Source organism: Misgurnus anguillicaudatus, chromosome 10 (genome assembly GCF_027580225.2).
Source record: "Misgurnus anguillicaudatus chromosome 10, ASM2758022v2, whole genome shotgun sequence".
In the NCBI taxonomy this organism is placed as follows: Eukaryota; Metazoa; Chordata; class Actinopteri; order Cypriniformes; family Cobitidae; genus Misgurnus; species Misgurnus anguillicaudatus.
In genome coordinates this window covers 36,180,246-36,190,001 of record NC_073346.2, presented here as the reverse complement: position 1 = coordinate 36,190,001, position 9,756 = coordinate 36,180,246, and positions in this window count along the sequence as shown.

The following is a 9,756-nucleotide window of genomic DNA, read 5'->3' as shown; positions in this document are numbered from 1 at the left end:
ATTGTTTTATTATGCCATTGATTTATTTAATATTTTACTATTTTCTTAAATAATTTGTGCTATATTTCACAACAGTTTTACTGTTTTAAATTTTATTGTAGCTTTCTATTAATAGTAGGCCTGAGTATAACAGGTGTGACAACTTACCCCAGTTTAAAGCCAAGCCTTCAAAATTAACCCCTTCATGTGAAATATTTCCCAGAGTATGAGTAATGAGACTCACTCTGGTCTCAGTTTAAAGAATCGTGTTAGAGTAAAAGCAATGCATTGTGTGAAATGAAGCACCTTCATCTTGATCCTCTTTAAAAAGAAAAAGAGCGCTCATTAAAACACAAGTCATGTAAATCAAGCTGCCGGAGGAAAACAATCTGATTATAAATTATCAGACAGGAAGACTGTGACCAATGAGCTTAACAAGGCAAAACACTGGGATTTGCTAAACACCCCCACCAGTCTGTCTACTATAATATGATGTTTATGGCCATTTTTACCCCCGGACTTCGGTCATGCGATGGAGCAATAAATTACTCAAGCAGGGCCGCTGGAGGGAAAGTCCTTGTGACTCTGAGTCGTGGCTCTAGCAGGGCGAGCGTGACATACAGGGTCACATCTGAAGATAACCTTGTGTTTTCTTCGACATGGCGGTCGCCTGGAAAGCGAACATTACCCGCCCACTGAGGGTTTCAATCTGCTGCGATGGGCAGCGTTGACACGTAGCATCGATACATCTTGAGCCGAACGCTTTACTTCATGTCGTCTTTGTATCCACCAGCAGATAAAGAGGCTAAAAACAGGAAATAAAAGGGAACGTGCGGAACTGTGAAAAATGAGTTTCACTGCTGATCTAGATTACAAGTTCAACCACAGATGGTCAAGCTTATTATAGTCATACTCCCACAGGACCAGAACCAGCATTGATATTTTTTAAAAGCTACACATACAATATATTCAGATTTGTGGTCGATCAATAAACAATAGTTGTTTCATTGACAAGGTTTTAAACTTTTACAGATTTGTACTAAAGCTATACAATAAAATGCCATGTTATGGTTATCACTTGATCTTATAATCTTCATAACATCATTACACATTCATAACACAGACTTTATTGAATCTCAAGATTTTGTTGGACATTCAAAGTTCACTAAAGCAGAGGTCTTCCACGTTTTTCGGGGCAGGGACCTGTTAGATGTGAGAGGCATGGAGCAAATACTAAAAGTGTAAAACATAGATGTAAGCAGTAAGGTACGAGAGGCTGCTTTATCATATTTACTGTGCGTTCAGACCAGCCACGGTAGAGGCATCAAGCGCGAGTGATTTCAATGTTAAGTCAATGTGGAGGTCTCGCGGCGCAAATGAGGCATTTAGCACGGCGCAGCAGACACGATTCCGCCTCATTCACGCGTCTAGTTCATGCGAGTGGCTCAAATTGAGCGTTGCCGTGGAAAACGCGCGAGTTGAAAAATTTGAACTTTGGCGGAAAAAAGCGTTGCGTTAACCAATCAGCTTGCTCTAGTAGTGACATTATTACAAAAAGCGAGCGGAGTCTCATAAGCCCTTCCCATGACGCGCATTTCCACGTGAATGTCTCGATGACTAGAATTGAAGCGAGTAAACTCAAAATGTTCAAGCAGCAGACTCAAATTTGACGCCTCAAACGTGGCTTGTGTGAGATTTAGACACAAAGCAAACTGAAGCAAACGGTTTTATAAATAGAAACAAACCATATTGTCACACAGCCATACTATGTTAAGACAGTATATTAGTATTATTATATTGCAGTTGTATATGCATAATTTTCTGTGTATTTTTTTGTTAAAGTGGGCGCTCAGTCCAGCTTGTGATTAAACATCATTTGGCGGACCCCCTGAGAGCGGCGGACCCCCGGTTGAAGACCCATGCAATAAAGCATGACACTAGCCACGGCAAAATTCATGGGTATTTTAGGAAACATAGATACATATAATGAAAATATATGACATTTACATTTATGCCTATGGCAGATGTTTTTATCCAATGCGACTAAGAGTGCATTACAAGCTCGACAATTCATCATTACGTGTGTTCCCTGGAAACAAACCCATGACCTTTTGTGCTGCTAACGCAATGCACTACCAACTGAGTCACAGGAACAAATCATATATAAATTGTACATGTACAGTTATACTGTAAGTTATATCCAAATGCATTAATGTAAATGCACGCATGTCTGGATTCATCTCTAAAACTAAAGGTGCATGAAGAACCGTCACTCAGCGATTACAGTACATCGGAGATGGTGTCCGAGCAGCCTGTATTTCACCTATAAGGAAGGGCCAAATTCCCTGTAGTTAAAATCTCAGACGGTGGTCTTTAACACATTCTCTCTCCCTCTCGCTCTACCTCCCAATCCCAATAAAAACCTTCTGACCACCAGTTGACCTTTCGCTGTTCTCCCCCATCCAAATGCTCTGTGTTCACTGCAACACCAGAGTCCAGCGGAGGCCGATGGGGGCCAGCAGCTGTGGGGAGGGGGATATGAGGTCACAAGGGTCAGGTACTGGTAAAGTCATCGCTGAGGCTCCGATGTGGGGCATCATTTCCCCCCATCAAAGGCGGCTCTGACGTCCATGGGGGCCGCTGTGATGGCCCCGCTGTTCTAAGGCTCGAGATGGACAAGGGTAAATAAAGTGATACCAGGTGTTAGCCACAAAAAAATCCAACAAACCAGGGCCCCATTTCACACTAAGCCGCCCCGTCCGGGTGCGCGTGAGGTATGGCAACACTGCAGACAAAGCCAAAACAACGATTTGATCCTGTTGAGGATGCAAATTCAGAACGTTACCAAAAAAGGCATCAAATCTCGGCGGAGACATAAGCACGAGTTTTGAGAGGGCCATGAAAGACCACCAAAAAAATCTGACCCCTTGAATAACTGTGAAGACCAGGCCAAGTGGAATTACTGTGGCGGAAACAAATCGGATCTGACAATGAGTGAAGTACAAACAGAGAGACCCCAACAAGTGTTATAAGCGTAAAAGGGCGGCTTTGAAAACTCCAACATGCGCGGGTCGCCCCCAAAACTGTGCAGGAGCCCCAATTAACGCTAATTAACATCAACGACAGGCAAGAGGCCATTAGTCCGGCTAATCCGCCGTTTACATTTTCCTCCTGGAACCCTGCTGGCCAATTCTCACCCCAATCATAGCAGGGACACGTTGTTAAAGGGCTAGCATCAAAGCTTTTCCACTTCGCAAACTGCCCCATTAGTCCAAGATCTGGACTCGGGTGGGATGCACCTCAAAGACCCCGAGGGCTGGGTGACAAGCCAAGTCTCTGTGGTCTGGACCTCAATCTGAATCATCAACAACTTGTTTGGGTCTTTATGATGATCCGCGGCCTTTCAGAGAGCAGGTGGTCTCTGAAAAAGGTTAAAGATGTGATACTGTAAAATGCCTCATTATGGATGCTCCGATCTGGCAGCATGTGTGTTGGTAGATGCAATGCTTTGGGATGAGTGGAAAATATGGCTCTGGTCCAAAGTCTAGTAAGCGGCAACATTGCGGGGCATTATTGGCACACTCCCTGTGCAAAGACTATGCTTTGCAGACAGGGAATCCCATAATGCACTGCAGGAAAAACTATTCAAGAATATAAATATGTGACCCTGTCAGTGAAAACCCAGTCATTTTCTTGTAATTGACTGTTTTGTAAATAACATTGTGTGAGTAAGGTCATGTCTAAGATTAAAATCAATGTGACATCAGTGATTGAAATCAAACTTTGATGATACAAATCTCATAATATGATTTTTACACGTTAGCCGGAAAGGTCGTGCATTTACAATTGAAGATCTTAGATGCAAAAATCTCTTGGTGCGTCTGACATGTTTTCTTGTAAATTAGCATTTTTATCTCAACAAACCAGTATTTCTGAATGACCTGAAGTCAAGATTAAGTGGATTTTAAGTGAAAGTATTTGATGAACGTATAACTAAGAGTATTCAATTAATATCATTATCTCATTTATGACGGAGGTGGGTGATTCTCGCGAAATTAGACTTATGAGGTTTCATGAAACATATGAATAAAAAAAGTAAATGCAAAGTAAGAGTATCAAAATAAGAAGCATCTCTTCATGTACTATTTTGCACATGATTACAAATGACATCATACAAACCAGTTTTGTTGTTTTTCCACATTTAAGGGGAACATTTTTATTACCGCAACATGTCCATGACTGGATTTGGGTTCTTGACATGGAAATATTGATAATTAAAAAATCTAAAAAATAAAAAGCTTCAGTGCATGTTATACTATAAACATTCACAGTAAAGAAACATGTGGTATTTGGTGATCATTGGTAAATGTAGAGACAATAATAAGGAATATAAATGTGTCCAAATCAATTTTTTCATCCTCCGCAACAATTTTCAATCATTGTTAAAGCAAGGAACTAACATTTTCAAAAAAAAATTTATTGGAAGGGACATAATTGACTGTGACACTCAATATGGCTACCAGGTAAGCAGTTCTTATTTTTTTCTCTCCAGATAAAAGTTGAAATTTTGTTTGTCATAGTACCTAGACAACTTTTTAGTTCTCATTACCGAAACATGAGTTTGTAAATGCATATATTTAATGTAATATCATGTTGCGGTAATTTTTGATAATTTTTGGTAATCTAAATGTAAATATTAATATTAAATGTAAATAATTCTATAGGAAATATTTTTTTAAATCTTCTAAAAATAATGGTAATAGTAAGTCCAGACCTTAAACTTATATGTGCAAAAAAATGGCTTCAAGGGCTTTTTAAAATTCTGATGCTGGACTCCTTCTAAATCTGGATTTCGTGAGAATCACCCAGGTGGTGTTTAGAGGCTTTTGCATCTGATCTCCTCAATTTATTCAAAACTTAAAAATAATAAATCAAATATATAATTTTTACACAATATTAGACAAAACAGCTCACTGCGTTTTAAAACCAAGCTGATCTCTAATTGTTCTCGAGAACAGAATTTAACTATAAATTAATGTTATGTTGTTTTGTTATATTTTTTATATATCTTCATATTGTGCGATTGTCATAGTATCATTAAAGTGGTGACTGTGGAGGAGCGATCCAAAACAGCAAAGGGTTTAATGGGCGAATATCAGCACTTTTACAGCACTTCCTATCAGATTCAAGGACTGAACCAAACTATAAAGTTTTAATAACTTTATCACATCAACAACATGTCTTTTAGTTAATGAGCCGAATATGTAGGAGGAAAAAAGTTTGTGTGAAAAAAGTGATTTTATGGGGGTCTGTAAAGAAGTGTAACTTACCATAAGCTGAATCTCTGATTCTAGATCAGTATTTATGCCACAAAACACAGAGCACATGTGAAGAGACGATCATTTACAGAGTTCACAATGAACAGACAAACAGAAAAGTGTTTATCCCTTTAAAGAGCACAAAGACTGAGCTCTCTAACAAACAAAAACAAGACGGATTCTGTTTGCCCTCATTTAGCAAAGCTAAAAATTAACCAACGTAAACAATTAATCTAGATTTTATTGCAACATCTTCACTGAAGCATATGTTTTCTCTTAAGGGTGATTATAAAGAATCATATGGTTTGACCTGAATGATTAAATGTATCTGTATAGCACCATTAAAGTTTGAATAAATAGTTTGCCTCTGGTTTACCTTTAGCTTTTAAGGGTGGTTTCCCGGACAGGGATTAGACTAGTCCTAGATTAAAATAAATATAAGAGCTATCCAAACTGAAAACAACTTGCACTGACATATCTTTAAATACATCAGTGCCCTTTGTTTTGCCTCAAAATGCACACAAGTAATGTTTTAGTAAGGCATGTTTGTTAAAACTAGTTATATTTCCTAATTACTAACTAAAACCTAGTCCTGGTTTAAGATAATCCCTGTCCAGGAAACCATCCCTTAATGTATTTTCCCTTTTACTTGCAATTCGGTTGGTTGGTACCTTACAGATAAATATCTATTTAATATGTTAATAATACATTAAAAATGTTGCTGTCAAGCTAAGATTTTTCTCCTGACCCAAAAAACGATTGAAATTTCACACATTTGCTTTAGAGTATCTCAACAATGTCTCAGACTGTGCCCAGATTTGACAAGATACCAAAGTCTGAAATGAAAACATTTCACGTTTCAATCCACATGAGCTACGATATCCACATTGATTTTATTACACTGTAAAAAATATTATTTTGTTGAATCAAGTCATGTCAACTTACTATTATTTATCTTGATTAGATATGAGTTGTTATAATGTATAAAATATAGTTTAAAAAGTCAACTTCATTTTATAAGTTGTAGCAACTCATCTCTTGTCAAGATAAATAATTATAAGTTGACATGACTTGTATATCGAAGTTGATACAACAAAAAAAATTAAGGCAGCAAAGATTTTTTACAGTGCACGTTTACTAGTCAACCGTTAAATGTGTGTCTCATAAGAATTCGTACATATTTTACGAGTTGGCTAATTCGTTTGAATACATCTGAAGTGAATCATACAAAACATTAGATTTCATTAAAAAAACTATAACAAAACCCCACCCCTAACCCTAATGACGCGGGGTCAAAAGTAATGGTACAAAAATATACGAATGTGGTCGTACGAATTTATACGAATTAGCCGCCGCATAAAATACCTTTGAATTGCCATGAGATATAGTAGCATTAGATATTTCAGAAAAGTTTTTACTTAAATTTTTTTCCTGATCAAAAGACCAAAGTAAAATGGGTCTCCTTTGGAGTTTCAAAAGACTTTCCAACAGTGTCTCAAACTGTTCCCAGAGCTGCCTGAATATGAGTGCAAACATTTCCCATCTGAGCTTACATAATTTTACAGCTCTATACATGTATATTATATGTGTCTAATATTATTTTCCTTTAAAGAAAATTATTCAGACATATAGTTTCAAAAGACATGAAAATCAAGACTAAAATTGCCTCAGAACTATTTAACATTTGACTATTAAATACTTATTTACACTGTAAAAAATACAGAGCATTTTTGTCAAATCAACATATATTTGTGTAACTTTAACTTAAAAAAATTAAGTTAAACAATTTCAACTTGATTTTATAAGCTATGTAAACTTTTCACAATCCCAAACTTAAAATAGTAGTTTCAAACCAAGTTTTTATTTCAAGCTTATTTTTTTATTACATTATTCTAAATATTTACTTCAATTAGCCAAAACTGATAAACACTCTTAAACAGATGACTTCTGTTCTGTTTTAACACACTCGGACACACAATTTAGATGAGTTAGTGGTTATTGGGAAAGCATGTGTTTTAAAAAAACAAAAAACTGGTGTTGAGAAAATATTTTTAACTTTAAGCGAAACCTCATAAAGCCTATAAGTGCTAAAGGGCAGTTGGAAGATGTTTTAAATAAAAGTTGCTCACACATATACCGGCACCTATTGCTCTAGGGCCGTTCCCTACCCTCCCTACCCTCCCCCGGTCCTGAAATCCGATCTGTCGGCATGCAGCTCGGAATTCTTCATTCACCCTGACATTTGACCTCTGGCCTTTTTGGCAGCACAGAGAAGAGAAGATGAAGTGTCCGTGGCTCTTTTTCTACAACACAAAAAATCTCCTGTTCTTGCAAGCCTCCCACACATTCGCGTACACACACACATAGAGAAAGAGAGAGAGAGAAACACTTTCGGGATGACTTCTACCGATGTATCCCCCTTGTTCTTGTGATCCACCGAGTACAATTACATACAATATCTGGCTAATAGTCTGTGACATCAAGGGAGCGCTTCAAAAGTGCGAGTCTCCATCTCCGGTTTAACTGCCCACAAACTTGAGCAACTTAAAAGCTGTGCTCAATGCTTGCTGGACCATCTGACCATCATGGGTGCAGTATTATGTGTTGGACGGAGCCGCTCTGTCATTTTCTTCTTTGATTGCGCCATTACAATGTAATCAGTGTTTGAGAATAAGTGAAAAGGCTTCTTGTGTTGCGTCTGAGCAATTCTTGCCTTGCTAGTGTGCGCACAGCTTTAGCTCCATTCATGTGCATGACAACAAACTGACTGTTGAGTGAGTGTCAGGTCATTTGATATACTGCCTCACTTTGTAGAGCAGTTATCTTTCTTTGTTACTTTTCCCTTTTACTTGAAATTCGGTTAGTTGATACCCCCCAGATAATCCCAAAGGAAATGACAAATTTCAATTTAATATCACAGCTGTTTAACATTGAAATTGATTTTGGCAAAAGGATTTTTTTTTATTTGTGCTTCATTTTGACCAATCTCACATATTTTAAACAATGCATCAGACTGTGCTCAGATTTGATAAAAAAGTGCAGACCAAAGGTGGCAATCCAAACATTTCTTATTATTTCACATGATTTCTACCAAAAAGTCTGAAACGGTGTTTACATTTACTGTAAATTTAGGCATTTAGCAGACTTTTTCATTCCATGGCGACTACCAAAAGCATGGAAAAACAGCAAAGCGATTTGTCAGGAAAGAAGCAACATGAAAAGTGCCACCCTGATCTCACGGAAATTAGTATTTATTTTAAGAGTTGGCTAATTCATATGAATTCATACAACGAATTGTACAAAAAAGTATGATTATTAGAAGAAATATGTGGTTCAACATGTGGTATTTTCTTTCTTATGCTGCTACTTCACTTGCATATCCATAACATTTCAGAAATATGTGCAGGTCCCCAATTTACTTGCACTTGTTTACAGGCTATTCTTGCCTTAATTAAGATGGTGATGGTAAAAAGTAAAAGCTGCTCTACTTAAAAAAACGTATTCAATTGGTAACACCTAAAAAATTAAGCTTTATTAACTTAAATTTTCTCATTTTGTGAGTGAAGAATTAAAGCTGAAGAAACGTTTAAAATGTAATTATTGAAAACATTTTCCAGTCCTTCCAGAAAAACGCGGAGTTTTTTTGTGATTGTTGCGAGCAAAAATCCATTTTGCGGCACGTTTTCTTAAAAAATGCTATGGAATATGCGGGATATTTATGCAATTTATGCGATGGAATTGCGTTAATTTGCCAAAAATTGCGGAACTTGCAAAAACTGCAGAAACTTGCAAAAGCTGCAATGATCACTTCATAACGTTCCCATGGCAATAAAGGACAAGGCTGCGCTTTTGGGAAGTAAATGCAACATTTTTCAACTTTCTGCTAATATATATGTGACTTTTTGCTACGAAAATGCGGAGATTATGAAATCATACAAACCCCGCATATTTTGTGCGCGGAAATATGTAATTAATGCAGCGAAAAAATGCAGCCCCGCATAAATATGCGGACTTTGGCTGATTATGCAATATATCGCGCGATCGCACAATCGCGTTTTTCTGGAGGGACTGATTTTCAACTGAACTTTTTCACTTCAAGTTAGAAAATTTTACTTGAAAAAAACTTTTCAAACAGATTTTTAGGCATTACCAAATGAGGGTTGCGTCCGAAAACTGTAAATTGCTGCCTTCTCAGGGAGTATTCCAAGGCAGGAAGGCATCAAGGCATGTTCAAATCCAATGTTAGGTTTACTTCTATGTATCTACTCCTGAGATACCTCAAACGTCCTATCCCACAATTCTATGCGTGTGCGCGCATGGGGAATGTGATTGGTCGAGCCTGGTCGAGTTTGAAAAATTTAAATTGCGGCCAAGAAAGTGGCTGGGCACAAATATAGTTTAAATAAATGTATATTTTCACTTTTTACACCTTTTAATTGCATTTCTAACGAGAAATTAC